General features: G+C 46.6%; 1 protein-coding gene across 1 annotated transcript in view; it reads right to left on the bottom strand.

Annotated features, from left to right (window-relative positions):
• Positions 1-23,818, bottom strand: part of KLHL1 (kelch like family member 1) — a 1,646,193-nt gene that overhangs the window by 451,308 nt on the left and 1,171,067 nt on the right. The gene's annotated exons all lie outside the window — the stretch shown is intronic.

Below are 23,818 nucleotides of genomic sequence, written 5' to 3'. Positions count from 1 at the left end.
AGACGCTTTGTAAGGTGCACAGCTCTTCAGGGGAACAGTCTCCCTGTGAAACTAAAATATTGTACTTCATTATTAGCATTTAGAAAAATGCAATCAACTTGGCTATTCAGCACCTTGCTACGTTCTACTCAACTGTATCCTTGTTTGTTTCAGCTTTTAGTTTGGTTCTCATCCTTGTTCATTTACAGTGTCACGATGCCTCTAAGTGATTGAGCTCTCTATACGTTTTATCATCATTATCAATCATCAATCATCATCATCATTCATCATCATCAAACCTAATCCTCAATCATAATCAACAATCATCAATCATCAATATCATCATCATCATTAATCATCAATCAATACAAATCATCATCATCATCATCAATCATCATCATCATCCTTGTCTGAAATGATCACTATTTCACTGCTAATAACATTGGTAGGTCTGGATATTTTTAATTGAGCATAAGTAGATCCTATGACAGAATGGGTTGGTGACCCTAGATTTAATGTATGTAGCACAATGTAATAAACAAAGGGAGAGGGAGGGTATTGTATGTTGGGTAATACTCCTAAGCCCCTGGGGTTATATATTTTCAAAAACAAAGAAAGGAGTATCCCCAGGACACAGTTTCCTAGAGATGAAATCAGGAGGGAGAAGGATGCAGATAACGAAAGAACTCTTTCTTTATATAAACACCTCACTCATCAACCTGGTTGGTGACGTGCTTTATCGTCGGGGTCCACCTGAGCGACCGAGTGCCACTCAGGTGTGCTACGACACCTGCAACTGCAGCGGAGCTGGTTTTGTTTGTGAGTTGTGACAGGAGTGATTTAGGGAAAAACTGATTTTTAAAAAAAGTGTTCAACATGTACTCCTTGCCAATTTTATTCTACAGTCATGTGACACAGTTAAAAAACAAGTGGGATACTTATACTGGCTTAATGTGACCAGAAAGTATGAGTTTTGTGTGAATATGGTCAACATGTTTCAACCTTTGGATAAAATATTAGGTTTTCGTCGGGACCAATGTGTGATCAGTCAAGAGGTATGCGAAAGCTAAGGCGCACCCGTTCCAGACTCAGCTAGAGGTCAGACCGTGTACCTACGGTTCGGCAAACTTACAACCTTCTGTGTAAGAAAAGAATTGTAACTAAATGAAGTTGTACCCCATGGATACCGTGGGGGGGGGGCCTTTTATATGGACTCCGTGTCGAATGAAGGCAGGTTTTCGGCGGGCCGCAAAACTTTCAGAAAATGCTCACATAAAAGGTTGAAACATGACACTCAGGTGGACCCCGATGATGAAGCATGTCACCAACCACGTTGGTGAGTGAGGGGTTTATTTAAAGAAAGAGTTCTTTCTTTATCTGCATCTTTCTCCTTCATGATTTGATCACTAGGACACTGTGTCCTGGAGATTCTCCTTTCTTTGTTTTTGAAAATGTAGCACAATGTATCCAACTGAACTAATAGGTCCCTCAGCAAGGCCTCTCCTTGCAACTCCCTCCCTTCTTCCTTGTTGTATCTTACTGCACAAGAAGAATGCATTGAATATTGAAGGGCTGAACTCCACCTATTCCTAAAGATATTTCAGGCGAGGACCATGTGGGTCTTCAGTGCCACAGGTAAGGCAGATTATACCGAGCAAAGGTGCAGCTTTGATAACTGAGTGACTACAAGCGCCCCTTCCTTCCTGCGCATAGGTCGTGGGATCCTAAATAGTGAATAATAATGGCTTAACTCAAAGAGAATTTCTAGTAGGTATTGTAATTGCATGAAAAAAGTATTTCATCTATGATATGAAATGTGTCACTTTAATAATAATTAGTTAGACCTATCAAGTTCAGTTAGGAGTGGTACATGGGATAATTTTCCATGGTTCTGACGAAAAGCCTAAGGGGCTAGGCTTGAAACATGTAGACTAGGAGATAAACACCCATCATAGTGTGAGTCTCCATTTGCCCCTTTTTAACAATACCAGCTACTGGACTTAATGCAAAATACACTCTACATAGCCAGGTACTTTTTAATAATACACACGCCTGTCCAGCAACGTGGTGGGAAGAACCAGATGATGAAGAATGCCACTATTGGTCACTTTTGTGGGTGAGGGATATTTTAAGAAAACTCATTGTTTTCTATAAATGATCAATTATACCATTGATAGGCTGGTCACTCTAATCACAAGTGGACTTCTATTTGTAATTTACCCAAGAGAGGCTGAGTCCACATTGTACCTGACCTCTCTCTCACCCCATTGTTTGCATGTTTATATTTCTCAAGCTTCTTTGTATTTTTAAAAAGGGATCTGGTGGTTCACATTAAAAAAAAACATAAATTGGTTAAGGTTTATATAAGGTTGTAACTTTTTGAATAACAATGATAATCTGGTACACAGCTTCTAATGTAGCCCTTAGGACGAACCTAACACCCAGAACTCGAGAGGGTGAAACAAGCATTATAAAATAGAGATTTAATAGAGGAGTCCGATAGACATTTATTTTCTGCATTTAGTTGCAATGTTCACATAGTCATCGAGAATCTACATGGTATAAAAATATATTTGATTCTGATCATTCATTTCAAATAATGTTCAGATTATTTACCTGTACAGGTCATTAATTTGAGTATAGGGCTTCCTTGTCTTAATCCTTATAAAAAAAGATTTTTCCTCACACACGATACAGGCAATTCCCATCCCCCTTATAAAAACACTCTCTGTTTTTCCTTTGTTTCTTCTTTTTGCTCATCGCCCCCTTGTTCCCATAAGTTTAAAGCAGAAATATGCCAAACCTTTATTCTGAGCATGGCAGGAAGGAACGATTGAGTAGTTCATTACATTAAACAATCCTTTGCAGAACAGTTATTCAATGCATAGATCTCATACATAGCTACTGGAAATGGCACCAAACCTCAGAGGCCAAGGGCCATATTTATGACGTTGTTGTGCAGGGCAGAGTAGCAATTCACCTTCCTGCACTGTCCTATGTGACAGGGAAACGGCAGGAATGCGCCATAATAATCCAAAGCAACGCATTCCTGTCTTTTTCCCTTGCGCTGGCACCATTTTGGCAGCATAGTCTCAATGCAGGCACCCTTGCACCATTGTGCAAGGATGCCTATGTTGCATGCAGGATTTTCTTGTGTGCAGGATGGGACATCTTCCTCCACAAAGACAATCCTGAGAGGTTTTCCTCATTCTACAGTACACATAGAAAGAATTAGTATTGAGGAGAAATAAAGATTTTCTCATTGCTACGCCTCACCTGTGGAAGTGTATTTTTTTGGCACATTCCCAGGTTTACAATGTCTTGTAAATCTGGAAATGCATCAGAAACCACAGGCGTTGCATGGTAACACCCATGCAATGCCCATGGAATGCCTCCCCAAGGCAGAGTAACGCAACGCAGCAATTTGAACTCCGTTGCATTGCTCCAGATTTTTAGAGACATGCAAAGTGGCTTTACTTACCTTCAGAATCTGGTTTAAGATTTGTGTCACTCTTGCACCACTTAGTAGGGTGCATGAGCAACGCAAATTGGGTCATAACTATGTCCCTCAGAATCCCTGATTGTCAGAAGTCTCACGCTTAATTCATAGCATTCCAGGAGAAGGCAATGGGGATGTACCCATGTAGCCTTAAAGCAAATGCTGAAGCAACACGGTGGAAAATAGGGGTAGGCCACGGGGGAGGAGGGGAACTTGGCTAGCCAAATCACATCCTTCCTCAAGCACTGTAATGCAAAGGTCATGACACATGCATCGAAACTGGTTTAGCACAGCACTTCATGGATGTAATAACGATAAATCTTTATCTGCTCAAGCATGACAAATCGCATATCAAACAACACACGTTGGAAAAGAAGGGGTCTTGAAAGATCTGCCTCTATTGGACACCAAAAACAAAATGGGGTAATTCTGGAAGCAGGAAAAGGACAAGCCACAAAACTCACCTCATGTGTAAAGACTTTGATAGGGAAGACAGATGATGTGGAAATTGTTTATTGGACTCAAATCCCATATAAACAAGCAATACACAAATAAATGTATGTCATGAATACAAGCACATCAGTAGCATGTCTAGTAATGTATATTTGTGTCCTGTGCTGCAGTTACAAGTTTCGTTTTAAGTAAAACTGTCTCCTCATTCCCTCTTGTCCCTTTAGGGTGAAAGACTCAATCTCAAATTTAGCAATAGACATTTAGGGAAAGATTTATCAAACTTTGATGAAGAGCAATGCAGCAAGACAACTTGTTGTGCTGTGTCAAATGGAGAGGGAAGGAATGTGCCCAATTGATTAGGATGTGGCACATGTCTGCTTTCTCCCTGCACTGGCACTCTCAAGGCAGCCTAGTGGCAACACAAGCCCTGTGCATCATGGTTTAAGGGTACCTGAGTTGCAAGCCAGAGTGTTTTTGCGCAGGAAGGTATGCCTTCCTGCAGAAAATCAAACCATAGAGGTCTCTTCCTCTTTCCAAGTGTACTGCAGAAAATCAGGAAGAAAGGTCTTGGTAAATCTGGGAATGCTCCAAAATCCATGGGTAGATGCATGAGAACACCCATGCTCCACCTATAGAACACCTTCCAAGTGCAAAGTAATGCAAGGGAGTCACTTGCGCTGCCTTGTGTTGCTCCAGATTTACCAAGCCACGTATGGCCATGATAAGTGGACTTCAGTTTCTTGGTAAATATAACTGATGCAAGGGCAGTAAAATCCAAAGCTAAAACCTGTTGTTCATATTTAAAATGTGCTCAAACGTTAAGTATCCATTAGTATGCAAGTTCACTTTCCATAACATCATAACATAAAGATTTCAAACATTACTTCCATTTGATCCAACTGAGGTCATTGTCTCAAATAGATGCTTAAATCACTTGTGTTCAGCCTTAGTTCGACCACAGACTATAATGTCCATGGGTCAATTCTATAATCAAGGCGCAACTTAAAAAATGCATTTTGCCTGTAAGGCTAATCCGAGATTTTTAACATAGTCTATGTTCGTAAAAACACAGACCAAATTTTGTTAACAGTAAACTAAGAAAGTTCATCTCAGCTGCTCTAGAAAAAAAAATATTTAGCGGCTTAAAACCTCAGTCACAGGTGAATGGAAATGTATGCATTATACACTTTCCCTCTAATCTAGTCACATTTACCCTAATCTAAAGCATTATATAATATGGAAACTATAAATAACCATTGGCCATACTTTGCAATTATAAGGCTTTTCATAAGGCACAACCTAGAGGTTCAGAGAAAAAGTAATAAATCAAACACTCTGTCGATAATATTGCCTGTCACCTTGCTATTTCTCTAGTTAATTCCCACAGTATCCTTCCTGTAAATATGAGTTATTGCTAATGAGATTCAAGGACAGCGATTATGGGTTACTTCCCAGCCTTCAAAACTGCTCACAAAAAAATTGACGCAAATTGTGTGTCAACATTCTGCGATCTTTCTTTAGTTTTTCTTCTAGTATGTCATATTGTAATATCTCTTATGGAAAGGGAAAATGCGTCAGAAAACACTCTGCCTAATGACTGTTCCAGAGACAAGCTGCCATTTTTTACCCCCTGTTATTGGCTGCCAACAAAGATGTTTTCTCTAAAGGAACCAATGCTGTTTAAAAAAAATAAATAAATAAAGAGATCCCCGTTTGTGAAAGCATGGAAGGGGGAGTGAAATCAGGAATCTTTGCATGCTAACCCCTTGAGGCTACTAGAAAAAGGTTACAAAAGGGAGGTTTCTTAAAGGAACACTTTTCTCTTCGGAACCTCAAATCAGGGAACGATAACTTTGCCATCACAATTGCAGTAACAAACCATATATACATCCTTCACTGTATAAGAAATATGATTGAGCCTCCCCTTTCAAGTCTCCTCATAATTGTACTTGGCAAAAGACTTTTGTACATATAGAAGAACAAAGCACTGTGATTTTGTAAACCACATGCTTTGCGACTGCAACTAGACTATGTATATCTTGTCCCACATAATCAGTTTAAAGAAGAACAAAATAGTACTTTAAAGAAAACACTCCTATCTCCCTTCATAGATTTGAGAGAGTTGGTTATGAAGAAAGAAACAACAAGGGTGCAAAAATGAAACACTGTTTTAGTACATTTGAACATCTTATCTTATTAGAGTACAAGCCCCATATACCAAACTGGATATAGGACCAAGGGCCGGATGTAGGTATTTCATATTTACCGACTTTTAAATACCGAATTTTACCGATTCTGTATTTAAGAGTTGGTAAAAATGAAGGGGGGAGATGTAGGTAATTCCAAATTGAGAATTACCGAATTGGTAGGATTCGGTATTTACCGATTCGGTAAATACCGAAACGGTATTGCCCATTGATTCCTATAGGCTATTATGCTAGCAAATAGGCTAAGAGCAGTAATTGGTAAGATCGTTTCCCCATGGCAGCACGGGTTTATCCCTGGTAGAGGAACTGCGGAACATGTTAGAAGAGTGCTTACGTTATTTGATGGTACGGCATCCTCACGAGACCCTATGGCTTTGATCCTTTTAGATGCTGAGAAGGCATTTGATAGGGTCTCGTGGGGATTTCTCTGGGCTGCGTTGGAGAAGCTGAACATGGGGGAGGGCTTTGTGGGAGCTCTAAAAGCCTTATATAACAACCCAAGAATAAGAGTTAGAACCATGGGGGAGCTGAGCGGTATAATAGATATTGGACGAGGAACAAGGCAAGGGTGCCCCTGCTCCCCCCTACTATTCGCTCTATATATAGATACATTCATTAGGAGGATAGAGCAGAATAGAAACATTTTGCCCATAGTATTGAACAGGCATGAAACAAAAATATTAGGATATGCAGATGACTTGGCTATAACATCAAGTGAACCAGTGTCAGCCCTAAGTGAAATAGAACAAGAAGCAGCTGCATTTGGAAGACTGTCGGGGTACAAACTAAATGCAAACAAAACTCAAATAGTAATAAACAAGGAAATATCTTTAGTCGATCTAAAAGTGGTAGAGACAGCGGTATATCTGGGGGTTTGCATATCCTCAGACCTTTCTAAAGTGGTATCTAAGAACTTAAGCCCCATCATAGATAAGGCCAAATCTGATTTTGACAAACTGAATAATTTATACCTAACAACAATTGGACGTTGCAACGTTATTAAAATGGTGTTTATGCCAAAGGTGCTGTACTTATTCAGGACCATACCGCTGATCTTTAGCAATAGCTGGTTCAGGGAGCTAGAAAAGGTAACAAATAGATTTATCTGGGCCAAGGGTAAAACACGTCGCAGCCAAAAATTTCTGTCACTCCCAAGAGAAAGAGGTGGGCTTGCACTACCAGATTTTAAGGCATATTATTGGGCAACGGTCCTACAATACATCAGAGGTATGCTGGGGGGGAGCGTTTTGGACAGATGGAGAGGCAGAGATGGTGTCCCAGACGTATATGAACTAGTAGTGAAAAACTCTAATCAATGGCTACTCACATACGAAGAGAGGAGCTATCATAAAAAAGTGAGGTTTAAGACCTTGGTGGCCGCAAGATCAGTTTGGTCTGGGATAAGGAGAAAAATAAAATTAGGGAGAATTAATTATTATACCCCTCTGTATGAGAACCCATCACTGCCGGTGGTATTTCATGACCCAGTTATGAAGAGCTGGGATGTACTAGGGGTTAAAACTATTGGGGACCTTATAGGGGCAACCGGTTTGATTTCTTTTGAGCAGGCACAACGCTTATATAACCTAGGGCGCAGAGACTTCTTTAAGTACCTACAGGTGAGGTCAGTTCTAATAAAGAAGCAGGGAGGAGACATGAATTTTCAAAGAATCGAATTGCTGGAATGTGTAAGGGATGAAGGGGGAACATCCATCTTGCAATTATACAAAGAAATTTGTAAACATAAAAAGGACGATTGTGAAAGAATGTATGAGAAGTGGAGAGACAAACTAGGTCTAACGGGAAACGAGGTAGAGAAGTCATTAAAACTATCGAATTCGGTTTTAAGTGTGGCAAATTTACAATGTCAACACTACAAGACTTTGTTTGAACTCTACTATACTCCTCATAAAATAGCGCAATGGGGGGGAAATAGCGGGGGAATCTGTCCGAGATGCCAATCCACGCAAGCAGATACAATACACATGTTTGCATCATGCCCTTCTTTGGATATATATAAAAAATCGCTGGAAACATTTTTTGCCGACACTCTAGGGATACATTTAACTCTGACAGACGAAGTTATGATCTTGGGCGTAGCGAGGGTGGGTGTAGATGTTCTCCATCACGAATTCCTGTATTTAGCGATGACTCTTAGCAGATTATGTATAGCCACACTTTGGAAGGATTCTAACCCCCCAACATTACAGCAATGGATCTCACGCGTACTGGCGATATACACTTTAGAAATGGCCTTATATGAAAAAAGAGGGAGGGAAAAAAAAGAGGCCGGTCGGAGGATATGGGCCCCAATAACAGAATGGAAAAGGAGACTGGGAGAGACTTAAGATGAATTAAGGGGAAAACCAAACGCAATTAAAACTACAAGATATCTCTTAATGATGGCCCTCTATTATTTTTTGAGACAATTTAAATTTACGATATATGTTTTAAACCGGTTGATAATACTTTCAGAATTGTAAGACAAAGGACAGATGGAAGAAGGAAGGGTTAAAAAAAAAGAAAAAGAAAGTTTTTTTTTTTTTTTTTTTTGTGTTTTGTTTTATTTTATTTTTTTGTTTTGTTTGTTTCTGTTTCTCTGGCAATATATGATAAATCTGTAAATCTGATGTTGATGGAAAAATAAAAAATATTTTAAAAAAAAAAGGAATCAATGGGCAATACCGATTAGGTATTTACTGAATGGGTAAATACAGAATCCTGCAAGGGTGCAGGGGGTATCACTTTGACACCCTCTAGCACCCCAATACCGGACTTGTGTGCCATGTGGCACACAGACATGCCCTAAGGGCATGTCTGTGTGTCACATTGCACAGGTGTGCATGCACACATGTGCATGCACACCAGGATTCGGTATTTTACCACCCAATTGGATTGGGTGGTAAAATACCGAATCTGAAAGGCCTTTGGGACTCAGAAGAGTCCCACCTACATCTGGGTTTTACCGAATCGGTAAAATTACCGATTCGGTATTTTACAGAATCAGTAAATTTACCGAATCGGTAAATTTACTGAATCTGTAAAATGATGCCCCTACATCCCAATCACCAAATACCGGTCGGTAACGGCCGAATTCAGCTGTTACTGACCGGTATTTGGGCTGCTACATCAGGCCCCAAGAGTTTATATGCATCCCTTTCAATAAAGGGGTTCTATAATGTCAAAATAAAGCTCAAAACCCCAGCTGACATAATTAAACAGACATTCTTGAAAACCTGCTGTTGGTGATTGTGAGAGATGCAGGACTTTGCAAATATATCTGCTTTTCTTTTTCTCTGCTCTGGATGCCTTAGTGTTAAGCCCAGCAGACCAGGAGAAATGCTCCAATGGCATCAATGTTTTTCCGAGTAGCTTGTGGTAGATAATATCACACCAAAGTCCACAAGCAAGCATATATTCGGCCAGGAACTTTCCCTACTGGCTGCTGCGCAAGATTCCAGAAAGACTGTTTGCTGAAGCATCATTTCACACCAGTGTGAAATCCTCCCTACTCGCTTGATACAATATTAACCATGACTCTACATCCACTAATAAAATGCAAGTTATTAGCTTTGCAACAGTGTCTAAAATGGAAATTAAATCTTCTGACTCAGTATTAGGGTTGGAATAGGGCTTTGGGAGTGGCAGACGAGGCCAGTGGAGGCTGTGTTGGCCTATCCGGTGTCGTGCTGTCTGGCGGTTTTGTGTGGCGGGTTGCAGCGGGGAGTATACCTTCGTGTGGAGCCTTTGGATGATGGCGCGCTTAGAGGATCCATGGGTTGTGGAGGCCATCCTCCTCCTCGAAGACGCGGGCCGCATGGATATTTTGCGGCCCGATGTGAATGTGAGGCCCCTGCGATGCGCGGTGAGCGACACCGCAGCAGCGGTGTTGGCAGCTGAGCCGCCGCATGTGCGGCCACGAATGGAGGCGTTAGGAGGGGGGTACTGTCAGGGAGAGGGGGAAGGGAGGAGGCGCGGCTGCATAGCACAGGTGGCAGCGCTTAGGACGTGTCATCACCGAGGGAGGCGGAGCGCGGCCCGAGGCCTGCTTTACAATTTGAGGAGGGTGCTGGGGGGCGACGCGAGGGAGAGATAATCAGGTGTTAAAGGAGTCACAGAGGGAGAGGGCGGTACCCAATGGCAGGCCCAGGGGGGAGGCGAGGCGGCGGCGACGTGTGGGGTGTGGGGGGATGCCACAGCGCAGGGAGAGGATGGGGGCATCCCCCTTACTAATTGATAGCTCGGGGGAGGAGGAGAGGGTGGTGGTAGGGGGTTTGGAGGAGTATCTATGAGCACAGGAGTGGGGCAGGGATTTTGGGGGGAATCAGTAGGCCGCAGGGTTTAGGGTTGGGGCAGGGTGAAAGGGAGCAGGGCTTGTTGTGCGTGAGGGGTGGGAAAGTGGCTGTTGGAAGGGGAGTGGGGAGGGCTGGGGTAGCCGGGGAACCTTCGAGGGGTATGGTGGGAGGCGGTGGGAGCATATGGGGAGGAAAAGGGACTGTGGTATTTTGGGGGAGGGGGAAGGCATGTAGTGCGCTGGGAGCAGGAGGGGATGGGCCAGCTCTGCCTCATGCAGGTGGTCGTGCTCCCACTAGGGACTGGACAATAGCATCCTATGGGAGGCGGGCGGTAAGTCCCCGCCAGCCCCTCCCTGAAGGGTAGAGACGGCCGCCAGGGGACGGGGGCGGAGGTCTGTCAGAACTGATCGGGACCCTGAGGAATACCAGGAAGAGAGGAAGAGGGAGAGTGTGGATTTCGGGGAACTGCTCCGTACTTGTAGGGAAAGGGCGGGACTGATTAGTCTGGAGCCCGCGGAGGGCGGCCAAGGGCAGGACAGGGGGGGTTTGCAGGTTTGGACCAGGAGTAGGGGGAGATGTCTCAACTGGACTACGGCTGTCGATAGCTCAGAGGAGGGGGAAATACAGGAGGGGCGGAGGAAACAAAAGGATGGGGGGCGGAGTAATGCTGTTCCTAGTTTGTTGCAGGCTCCCAAGAGGTGCAGAATGTAGAGAGTGGTGGCCCCCCTGCTTCACTGGTTAGGCGCCGGGATCCGGGGCGGAAGCCGACCTTGCCGCCAGGTAAGGAACGTTGCAGAGGTCCACCGGGGAAAGTTGTTGACCGGTACAGATGCTAAAGGAGGGGAGGAAGGGGTAAGCCTCAATGAAGGAAAGAACTTGCGTGACACGGGGTGGGACCCGACGAGGCGGGGGCCAGTAGGGGCGCTTCTGCAGACGCTAAGAAGGATGGGGAGCCCATGGTGGGGATAGAGGGGAAGTAGTGTCACAATATACCAGTGTGCAAGCTGCCTTACATGGGCATTACGAAGCCCCTGGGGGCGCACTTGTCACTGGCCACTAAGGAAAAGATTGGGAAGGGGGACTATGTGATATCTTAAAGCTCCTGCACCAGGAGCTGACGGCAAAGGAAGGGTCGAAGGAGGAGGAACAAGAGCTGGCAAAGCAGCCAAAGGTTCCCATGAACATTGACAACTGGTCAGCAGGTTTCTTGATATTCATCAGCGTGTACTGTGAGAAGTACCCGGACCGGTCGTTTGCGCTTTATAAAATATATGGACCTGATCCGGCGGGTGAAGGTCATGTACGGGTGTTATGCGTGGCCGCATTATGATTGAGGAGTTTCGAGCATGCTTGGTGGCAGACCCAGAGGTAAAGGGAGGAGAACTCGATTCAGATCTGTATCAGCAGGCCATGGGGTGAGCGAAGTTTAGGAAAACGATCTGTACGGCCAGCGGTTTGCCACTCGCACCTGCCCCTTTCTGGCTCGCCCCACCTGTGGGGGGGTGTGGCAGGGAGAGGGTGTCGCTGGTGCCACGGTGGGAGCATGTTGGGACTACAACAAGGGCACGTGTGTCAGACAGTACTGTAGGTTCCGCCACAAGTGCTCCAAATGCGGAAAGCGACACCCGGTGGTGCACTGCTGGGGAGTTGGGGGCGGCAACCAGAGCCAGCAGTCCACGCCGACAGGGACACATACAGGGGGCAGGGGAGGTAAAGGAGGTCTAGGAGCAAAGGGAATAGGCTCATACGCCGGTTAGGCAGGACCATCTGGAGTCCCTCCTAGCGTCTTATCCACGGACCAAAGACCCAAATGTGTTTTTGGGAGGTCTTCCGGCTGGGGTATGAGGGTCTGAGAATTGCCAGATGGGCAGAGAATTTGAGATAGGTCAATACGCACAAAACTGTGGTCAGGGACCAGCTGGTCAAGGAGTTGCAGAAAGGGCGGATGGCAGGCCCATTTCAGGAGTCTTAATGGGATGTGTTCGGGGAAAAGGAAAGAATTTTTCATTTTGTAAAAAAACCCTCACTCACCAACCTAGTGGTGACATGCTTCATCATCGGGGTCCACCCTGTTGACGGAATGCCATCAGGGTGTGCTACGACACCTCAACTACATTGGAGCTGGATAATGAGTGAAAAGTGCAAAAAAAGGATGTGTTAAAAATTGTCCTGGTGTAACTTAATAAAATCTTGTTTATTTGTAAGTAACTGGACAATGTTAAAAAGAAGTGTGGAGATACTTTGAGGGTAATTATGACCAAGAGTATCTCTGGAGGTGATCTGGTCTACATGTTTCAACCTATGTGTGGAAGTTACCAGGTTTTCGTCAGGACCATGGGTAGAGAAAGTGGACGGTATACACCCCCTAAAAGGTGTACCCAGTCCTAAATTCTCGTGACCAGATAAGCAAAAAAGTCTGCTATCGGTATGAGCTCCTGCCAAAATCAGCGGGCTTGTAATAAAAAAGACCTGTTGGAGGAAAGGAAAGAATCATAAATAAATGTAATTACGTGCCTGTAACGTTGTGATGATTCACACGTGTCAACATACATCATGCCATTCCCATTAAGTTCCAGTGTGCCGCCTGCCGAAGGTTCAGGGGGCTTGCTTATAGATATATCGACTATGCGGTGCTAATGTGTTGCTGTTAGGTAAGCCCTGAGGGGTAAGGAGCCATTGACATTCACACTGATCAATGCGTGTGTGAAAGGTGGCTTAAATTTAGTCACACGCGCGTCCAATCTGTAGTGGTGTGCTGATGCATCCTCAAAATATTATGTGTGAGGACGAGATTAAAAGCATGCAATTTTTACCAGTATTTCAAACGGACAAATTTAGACCAACATAAGGATAAGACCAACAAACAGACATACAATATGGGTAAATTGGCCCTTCTTATTCCTACTAGGTGTCTTTAGGCTTCGGAGGGCAGGGGATGGATATTTCTCAGCTAAAACATATTCTGTGGGTAGTGAGAGAAAAGAGTCGAGTTTGTACGCTATTAGTCAGGGACCGCATGGTAGTGCGGTTCATAGCGCATAGTCCGTGCTCTGAGAATGGAGGTGGAGAGCATCGGGGCTGTAAAGGAAGGGATTACTTACAGCTTCCCTGAGTGAGCGACGACTGTTTACCTATTCACCATGTCCGCTAGCCCCGCTACAATGGCCGCTGCTTCCCGGGTCTGTTAAGACCGGAGCTGGTTTCCGGGATGGGCGTGGCCAAGTCATGGTCACGTGTGGGTTGCCACGGTGTATCGCGGTGTGTCAGCCGTACGGTGGCCTGGGGTGCTCAAAACTAAAGCAACTTTATTAAAAGGATACAACGCATAATGTTATACAGTTCTTCAATGCGAAGAAAGTTAAGAAAGTTAAATTAAGAAAGTAAGATCCCGGTATTGCCGGGGAGGACATTCACTATGCGTGCGCTAAGTGAGTGTGCTATGAGGGTCCCTAACTCCAAGAATGAATACATTGATGCATTAGGAGTATCGGACTAGTGGGAGAGAGAAATGAATGGATACTCTCTGCTGTCCGTGGGGCAGGTGGTGCGGGGGAATGCCCGGTAGGTGGGTGCACAACAAAGGCAAAATTGCCCTTGGATAAGGATAGTATATCAGGCAAGTGAGTGATGTACCCCTAAGGGGTGGTAGCTGCGGTTTATAGGTAAGGATATGGTCATTGAAACCCTGACCAATTATTAGAGGGGAAGAGATGGGTGACCAGTAGGTCCAGTTTCAGGCTCAGTGGTTGTTCATCTCGGATTTTTTACAAGGTCACTTAAATATTGAGGCCCAAGGAATGTTATCATTTAATCCAATGCTGTTTGTGGACATTCTGTAAATCCAATGTTGCTCTTTTTCAAAGAGGCAATTGTGCAGGTTGAGTCCTGGTTTGACCTGCTCAATTATTGTCCATCTCATGTCATTGGGGGTGTGACGAGCTGCCAGGAAATGTTCAGTCAGTCTTGTTGCATTCTTTTTACAGCGTATGGTGCTCCAATGTTCGCAGATGCGCTGTTTGACCTTCCGTGTCGTCATACCCACATATGGTTTACCACATATGCATTTGATCAGATATATGACGTTGCTGCTGTTGCAGTTTGTGTGGGATAGTTGTTGCCAGATTTTGCCTTCTTCCAGATTGAGTGTTTTTGTGTTGTCTGTCAGGTGGCAGACGCTGCAGTCACCGCATTGGTAGTGTCCCACTATATCTGGGAGACCCCAGGCTTGTGTGATACTTTGAGCTGTGGTATGTGTAATTTCTTTGGGTTAGAGTCGCATGTGTAGGAGTAAGAAGGGCCAATTAACCTGTATTGTATGTTTGTTTATTGGTCTTGTCCTTACGTTGGTCTACGTTTGTCCATTTGAAATACTGGTAAAAATTGCATGCTTTTAATCTCTTCCTCACACATAGTATTGCGAGGATGCATTAGCATGCCACTACAGATTGGACGCGCGTGTGACTAAATTTAAGCCACCTTTCACACATGTATTAATCAGTGTGAATGTCGATGGCTCCTTACCCCTCAGGGGTTACCTAACAGGGACACAATAGCACCACATAGTCGATATATCTAGAAGCAAGCCCCCTGAACTTTCGGCAGGCGGCACACTGGAACTTAATGATAATGGCATAATGCATGTTGACACGTGTGAATCATCACGACGTTACAGGCACGTAATTAAATTTATTTATGATTCCTTTTCTTTCCTCCAACAGGTCTTTTTTATTACAAGCCCGCCGATTTTGGCAGGAGCTTATACCGATAGCAGACTTTTTTGCTTATCTGGTCACGAGAATTTAGGACTGGGTACACCTTTTAGGGGGTGTATACTGTCCACTTTCTCCACACTTGGTCCTGACGACAACCTGGTAACTTCCACATATAGGTTGAAACATGTAGACCAGACCACCTCCAGGGATACTCTTGGTCATAATTACTGTAGGAAGGTGGATATCTGACTATGGTTACTCCCAAACTTTTTTGCCTGGTGTTTAGCTGGTTTTTGACATAGTTGGCCTGGGATCCTGCTATTCAGGGCCACAGGCTAATTGCTCTCTCCTTAAAATGGACTCCATGTACCTTAGGTGCATACACAATTGGAACTGGTTCACCTTATTGGCCCCTGTAACAGTGTACCATTGGTACCCAGGGCATAGGTGCTTCCAAGGCCTACCAGGGGCTGCAGCATGTATTGTGCCACCCCTGGCCTGGCCTCCATATTTGACACAACTGGCTGATCACTCAGCTGGGGTAAGTTGGTGTAATCACCTCTTACTTAGATATAGTATCCCTATATCTAACCTTAAACTGGACACATATGTTCCTATCAGCCACTCCTATGGAAGGCCTCTTCAATCCTGGAGGCAGAGTGCTTGGAAATATGTGAGATGGTGCTCTAGCAAGAGCTGAGCCTGTCTGCAGCTGTCGGGAACCACTCCCTAAGCTGTTCCAGGATATTGCCATACCATATACTCTTAAGTGCATTATAATCCTCGCAGTTATATGCTATCTTTGGTTTGGCTTTATCAAAACATGTCGAGTAAGGTGTCATACGAATTGGAATACTATCCCCTCGACAGTTCTGTCGACGGGGATAGCATTCCACCCTTCTAGAGGGACACAACATGTGTGTAGCCTTAACCCCGGTTAAAGTTAACCAGAGCCTCAGCATCACAAAATGGATGCTGCCACCACAGACACGAGTCTGACCTCCTGCTGCTGGGAGTCCTTCCAGCGAGGGAGGCTTGGACAAAGGGTTTCCTGTCTTGGGAGGTGCGAGCACCACCCCAGACAGGGTTTTGTGTATTGGGTAGGACAGGGCTGAATAGATTGAGACATGCCCGGGGCACACAAGGTGTCCCCGTGCATAATCCAGTCCAAACCGGTGCTGGGACTTTCCAGACCCAGGCCTGGCGAGGAGCTGGACAAAGGAAAGGGGGTGTAACCGCCCCCCTTCCTGGTTCCTCCCAGAGGAGGGACCTAGTAGGTGATCCACCTCTCAGATTGGGAATAAGAGTGGGAGCAGTGCCATTGCACAGCAGATCATCCTGAATCAACTTGAAATAAAGAAGAAGACTGGACTTCGACATTCTGCTGCTCAGAAGACTGCAGAGAATCTCCCTTGTGGCCTAGGAGTGGCCACCCTGTGAACACAGGCACCAACCAGCAACTCGACGTCTGCTTTGCCGCCGCCTCCCGCCGGAGCCCGAGCCCAGAGCCTGACAAGAACCAGACTCCCAGACCTCTCACAGCCCGATCCACAGTCCCTGCAAAGAAGGGACCCGTGGAGGCACCGAGTGACGTGGGACCGGACCTCTTGGAAGACACTCGAAAAGCTGACTGAGGCATCCTCGACGTTGTGCTTTGGGGACTGAGAACCCCCACCACCGAGCAGCCCTTGCACCGAAGATCAGCCCCCCAGCATCTCTACGATCTGCGTGGGGCCCTTTTGCATTGTGCCACTCGACGCGCCAAACCCGGCCACTAGCCACGTGGTCAGCGGCCATCTTGGCGATGAAACCAACGAACTACACAGCGGGTCTGGTTGCTTCAGACTTGCCCAAGCTCCTGTGAAAAGGAGCACCCGTTCTGACCTTGCTGGTCCGAGTGTTAAGCATCTTTCCATTCCTGCGTGGCTTGCATTAGCCAAGGACTGTTTGCTCCGATCAGGTCGCCGACACCGCCAACAGCGAGAAGCCTGCGTGGGACAGCTCGTGACCAACTCCTGGACGTCCTCGACCCCCGGTGTCTACGTGGCTGCAGAGAGAAGCTACACCTCAACGCCTGTTTGCACCCGACATCGCCTGGTTCCAATCTTGTTCCACGGTAGTCACTGGCTAGTGACTTTGAACATTGTCCCCTCTGCTTTCATGTCTTCACATCTTCAGATCCACCCTTGGATCCACCGGAACTCTTCACATCGAGCCGCCTGCAGCATCTTCAGCTCCAAGCACCATCGACCAGCGTGACGAAACCCGACACTACTTCGACCTGTGTGCACCCGCTTCCTGTGGGTGCGGTACCTCAGCTCCGCCAGTGTTCCTACACTGGTACACATCTCAAGGGCCTGTGTCTTAAGTTTCAGCTTTATAGGTCACTCGGAAGGTTCCGAACTATCTAACTTTGTACTTTTTGCGCACCATAGATTTTACATTGGAAAGTGCGTGCACTTTGAACACTGCACCCGAGTCCCGTGGGCCTTTCCCGACTTAGTCACTGCTAGGCTCGAATAGCTCCAGCGATTCCCAAGGCCCTAGGCCTGTTTCCGTTCTGATTGGTATCTCTTATACCACTTTCTTAGTATATAGTTTAGGTGGCCCCTAGGGCTCATCCATATTGTGCAACTTTTGTGTATTTTAAACTGTCTTGTGATTTAACGCTTGTGCTTCTGTGCTCATAAAGAGTCCAGGGGATTTTATAGTTAATAAATCAATATATATTTTCAATATATATCTGTGTGGTGTCCTTTCATTTGGTATTCAAGGGGGTTGTGTATGGTAATACAGCTGGCTTCACATGCCTTTCAGAGTTTAGCCTAAGACTGCTTTGTCCACGTTACCACTAGGATAACTGGTCTACAAGGTTGAATTACAACCAATCATCATAAGGGTTGCTTGGCATGGTACAAAGTGATCACTAGAATTAGTGAACATTATATACCAGGCCAACTTCTCACATTGGTGGCAGCGGATTGGGATCTGAGCTTGCTGTTGTTTTACCATTACAATCTTTGAGATTATCATTTGAAAGATCATACAGGTACCTGCTAGGTACATATAAAACAAGACTAGTATACTTAAGTTCTACTGAACTTAGTTGTTGTAGAGCAAAGGGAGTAGCCTTAACCCTGGTTAAAGTTAACCAGAGCCTCAGCATCACAAAATGGATGCTGCCACCACCGACACGAGTCTGACCTCCTGCTGCTGGGAGTCCTTCCAGCAAGGGAGGCTTGGACAAAGGGTTTCCTGCCTTGGGAGATGCGAGGACCACCCGAGACAGGGTTTTGTGTATTGGGTAGGACAGGGCTGAATAGATTGAGACATGCCCGGGGCACACAAGGTGTCCCCGTGCATAATCCACTCCAAACCGGTCCTGGGACTTTCCAGACCCAGGCCTGGCGAGGAGCTGGACAAAGGAAAGGGGGTGTAACAGCCCCCCTTCCTGGTTCCTCCCAGAGGAGGGACCTAGTAGGTGATCCACCCCTCAGATTGGGAATAAGAGTGGGAGCAGTGCCATTGCACAGCAGATCATCCTGAATCAACTTGAAATAAAGAAGAAGACTGGACTTCGACATTCTGCTGCTCAGAAGACTGAAGAGAATCTCCCTTGTGGCCTAGGAGTGGCCACCCTGTGAACACAGGCACCAACCAGCAACTCGACGTCTGCTTTGCCGCCGCCTCCCGCCGGAGCCCAAGCCCAGAGCTTGACAAGAACCAGACTCCCAGACCTCTCACAGCCCGATCCACAGTCCCTGCAAAGAAGGGACCCGTGGAGGCACCGAGTGACGTGGGACCGGACCTCTTGGAAGACACTCGAAAAGCTGACTGCGCAGCAACTGAGGCATCCTCGACGTTGTGCTTTGGGGACTGAGAACCCCCACCACCGAGCAGCCCTTGCACCGAAGATCAGCCCCCCAGCATCTCCACGATCTGCGTGGGGCCCTTTTGCATTGTGCCACTCGACGCGCCATCCCGGCCACTAGCCACTAGCCACGTGGTCAGCGGCCATCTTGGCGATGAAACCGACAAACTACACAGCGGGTCTGGTTGCTCTAGATTTGCCCAAGCTCCTGTGAAAAGGAGCACCCGCTCTGACCTTGCTGGTCCGAGTGTTAAGCATCTTTCCATTCCTGCGTGGCTTGCATTAGCCAAGGCCTGTTTGCTCCGATCAGGTCGCCGACACCGCCAACAGCGAGAAGCCTGCGTGGGACAGCTCGTGACCGACTCCTGGATATCCTCGACCCCCGGTGTCCACGTGGCTGCAGAGAGAAGCCTGTGCTTCTGTGCTCATAAAGAGTCCAGGGGATTTTATAGTTAATAAATCAATATATATTTTCAATATATATCTGTGTGGTGTCCTTTCATTTGGTATTCAAGGGGGTTGTGTATGGTAATACAGCTGGGTTCACATGCCTTTCAGAGTTTAGCCTAAGACTGCTTTGTCCACGTTACCACTAGGATAACTGGTCTACAAGGTTGAATTACAACCAATCATCATAAGGGTTGCTTGGCATGGTACAAAGTGATCACTAGAATTAGTGAGCATTATATACCAGGCCAACTTCTCACAATTACCCTCAAAGAATCTCCACACTTATTTTTAACATTGTCCAGTTACTTACAAATAAACAAGTTTTTTATTAAGTTAAACCAGGACAATTTTTAAAACACCCTTTTTTTGCACTTTTCACTCACAATCCAGCTCCACTGTAGTTCAGGTGTCGTAGCACACCCTGATGGCATTCGGTCATCAGGGTGGACCCCGATGATGAAGCATGCCACCACTAGGTTTGTGAGTGAGGGTTTTTTTACAAAAGGAAACATTATTTCCTTTTCCCAGAACACATCCCATTAAGAATCCACGATTCTCTCTGGTGATGCTCCTCTTATTGTTAAGTATTATACCTTACCCAGGGGAACAGGAGTAATCCCCATTCACCTTTTGTGAATACAATCCCTTACTCTCTCTTTTGTTGTTCCATTTCAGGAGTCCCCCATTCGGAATCTGATCATTTCTCTGATAGGTGTGGTACCAAAGAAAGAGCCGGGTCAATATCGTATGATTCAGCCCTTGTCGTGGCCGGAAGGGACGTCGGTAAATGATTATATATCGGAGGAGTTATCATCAGTGTCTTACTCCTCTGTGGATGTGGCACAGTGATTTTTGGCGTCGGTTGGGTCGGGTGCTCTTGTGGCAAAAGTTAACTTCAAGTCGGCCTTCCATTTGCTTCCGGTACACCTGGAGGACTACCAGCTGTTGGGGATCCAGTTTGACGGAGACATATTTGTGGGCAAAGCTTTTCCCATGGTGTGTTCTATCTTGTGCGCTTTGTTTGAGTGTTTTAGTACCTTCTTACAGTGGCGCACCGGCAATGAGACGATGACGCACTTCCTGGATGACTTCTTCTTGGTGGGACAGCCTGGTTCGGCAGACTGCCAGCAGCAGCTGGACGGTTTTACGGAACTCATGGGCTACTTGGGTGTGCCCCTGGAGCCAGAGAAGACACAGGGTCCCAGCACAGTGCTGTCATTTCTGGGAATAGAGCTCGACTCCGTGGCCATGGAAGCACGCCTGCCAGAGGACAAGGAGGTGCACATGCTGTCATTGGTGGACAACATGCTGAGGAAAAAAGAAGGTGACAGTACGGGAGGTGCAGGTCCTTCTGGGGCATTTGAACTTTGCGTGCCATGTCGTACGGGCTGGTCGTACATTTCACAGACGGCTGGGTTTGGTGCTGTCCGGACTGACGCTGCCTCATCATCATCTGCGACTTTCGGCGGGGACGAAAGAGGACCTACGCATGTGGTGGACCTTTTTCGAATGCTTCAATGGTATACCCATGGCACCCCCTGAGAATTGGGAATGGGACGTAACCATCTCATCAGATGTGTCGGGTGTGGCCGGTTTCGGCCTGTACTAGCGGAGGAAGTGATGTGCAGAGGAATGACCGCCAAATTGGCAGGGAGTGGATGAAGCATTGCTTTCTTGGAACTTTTTCCACTGGTGGTGGCAGTAATGGTGTGGGCTCGAGAGCTAAGCGATACAAAAGGGGATGATGGATGGAGCGTTTGAGCAAATCAAACACTCACCCCCAGTCAACTGATCTGGGTTTAATCCATCACCATTCTTTAGCTCACTCAGCCACCCCAGTTCAGACATTGCCATATGCAAATCAGTCTGACCCTGTGCCTCATGGGAACAGTCTAGCCCGAACTGCCAAGCCATGTCTTCCCTGGACCGGAAACAAGCATCCTGGGACCGGTTTTGGATTCATAATCCTCATCAGCCAGGCTATCTTTTTGGTGTTCAAAACTGCTTTATTGAATAATTAGGGAATTACACTGCTGTGTATGCCCACTACCCGGAGGCTTCAAGCAAGCCGGGCGGAAGAGGCTGAAATGCCAGAAACCGGTCCCCGGTAGCTTGTTTCCTTCCCAGTGTAAGAATTGGCTTTTGTAGTTTGGTTTGCCCTGTTCCCATCATGCACTGGGACAGGAACAGGCTAATTTGCATACAGCCAGATTCTGAAACTGGGATGGTGCAGTGAGCTAAAAAACGGTGTTGGATCTAGCCCTGATCTCTTGACTGGGTGAGAGTATTCTGTTTAATTCAGAGACTCTGTCCCTCACCACCCCTTGTTGTAAATATACTACCCGGAGGCTGGCAGCGACAGAGCCACAGTAGCACGGGAGAAGAGTTGATAGTGGTAGACACAGCCTTGATACCGCCATCCCGGAGGCCCAGTGGCGATAAACCATGCTAAAATAAGAGGGGGGTGGGAGCACGTTTGGCAAGAGGGGGAAAGGAAAAGGAGTGGGTAGGGGGGGAGAAGAGAGAGAGAAGAGGAGAGAGATGAGGGAGGGTAAAGGGAAGGGGGAGGGGGAGGAGAGGCATGTATAACTCAGGATTTACAGCAGTAGAACAGATTTTTCATTGTTTTCTCCCCAATTCTTATCAACCCGGAACAGTTAACCAGAGAGAAAAAAAGGAAAGAAGAGAAAAAGAAAAAAGAGGCCTTACACATTTCCGAGTAAAGAGAAAAACAAAAGAACAATTCAATATAGTTGCTCATGGAATATCATGCACAGGTCACAACGCGAGTCTGCGGTGATGGTTGTGGCATCCGTTAAGCATATACAGTAATAAGGCAAGGGCCATGTGTCATGTCCTAATGAAGTGGTAGTCGTGAGGAAAAGGTGGGAGCGTGGTGTGTATTGGGATGTGGAAAATCAGCTATTTACACTAGGTGTCGTATCGGCATAAGCCATGTAGCAAGAGGGGGACATATGGTTGATCGAAGATGCAGGATATGTAAGCACTAGGAATGCAGGTCTCCTACTCACCCGGGTTTCTAGCTCAGCTGGTCACCCCCTAGCTGTCAATTCAAGGTCGTGTCGTCGTCATCCTGACTCAACAGGTAGGAAACCAATGGTTCCCAAATGTCTTTGGGCCTGCTTGGAAGCGGTAGAAGTGACGTGTTGGACCTGACAGTGAGTCATATCCGAGCCCTGCCACGGCCCCAACGACATGCCACACGTCGTTTAGCCAGGAGCAAAGCAGTGTCAATAAATTTCCTTTTGGATTTCGGAAAGTGTGGCGTGTGCCCCAGCAGAGTGATAAGCGGGTCCACTTCTACGGTAATCTTGGTCATCGCGGTGAGGGCCTCCGTCACCTGCTGCCAGTATGCCCGCACGGCCGGGCACTCCCAAGCCAGGTGCAGGAAGCCGGCATGATCAGCTCGACAGCGTTTGCATTCGTCGGTATCGGCAAGGTGGAACCTGAGTTTTTTGACTGGAGTATAATATAGCCGTTGGAGGAACCTGTAGTGGATCATCTTAAGCCTGCTGCTAGCTGATATCCTGGCAGTGAGCGTGCAGCAGTATTGCCACTGCTCATCCGTGAGAGCAGAAAGTAAATCCGCATTCCAGGCCGCTCTAGCACCTGTCTCAAGAGGGTCATGTTCTGACCGAAGTCGGCGATATAGGCCAGAGACCAAGTGTGCCCCGTCCTGCGAGGTAAGCAGAAAGTGTAGAGGGCTCAGGAGTTCTGGCTCACGGGGATAATCTGGAAGGATATCCTTCATCCCCTGTCGGAGGCGAAGGTAGTAAAATACGTCGAGTGGGGAACGGACATGACTGGCAAAGAAGATTTCCATGGATTTGAAAACTTTATTAGCAAAGAGATCACCCCAGGTGACAATATGTAACCGATCGCAGAGCAGCTGGAAGCCGCGTTCCTGCAATAGCGCGAGCGAGGGGTGAAATGTCAGGGGGAGAAGCGGAGAGTAAGGGAAAGAGCAGGAGAGTCTCCCGGCCAGGCGGCGCCAAGCATCCAGGGTGCAGGAGACCGACGTGTTCGGAGTCTGGATCATCGACTCCGGGCAATGAAGTAAGCCATTGAGCGGTATGGGATGCACGATCCAGTCCTCCACCGCAAGTTGCGACATGAAGGGCGTGGGAACCATCCAATGAAAAGCATAGTGGGCCTGTGCGCAAAGGTAGTAGGCTTCAAGGTCAGGGACGTCAAATCCTCCGGCCTCGTAAGGTAGTATCAGTGTAGACCATTTCAGCCGCGGGGCCTTGCCCCCCCAGAACAGGCGACAAAGCTCCGATCTCAGGGTCTTGAAGAAGAAAGCGCCCGGGTAATACGGGATGTTGAGAAAA

Source organism: Lissotriton vulgaris, chromosome 8, assembly GCF_964263255.1.
Source record: "Lissotriton vulgaris chromosome 8, aLisVul1.2, whole genome shotgun sequence".
Taxonomy (NCBI): Eukaryota; Metazoa; Chordata; class Amphibia; order Caudata; family Salamandridae; genus Lissotriton; species Lissotriton vulgaris.
The sequence above is the reverse complement of the archived record's forward strand: the minus strand, read 5'-3'. Positions and strand labels throughout refer to the sequence as shown.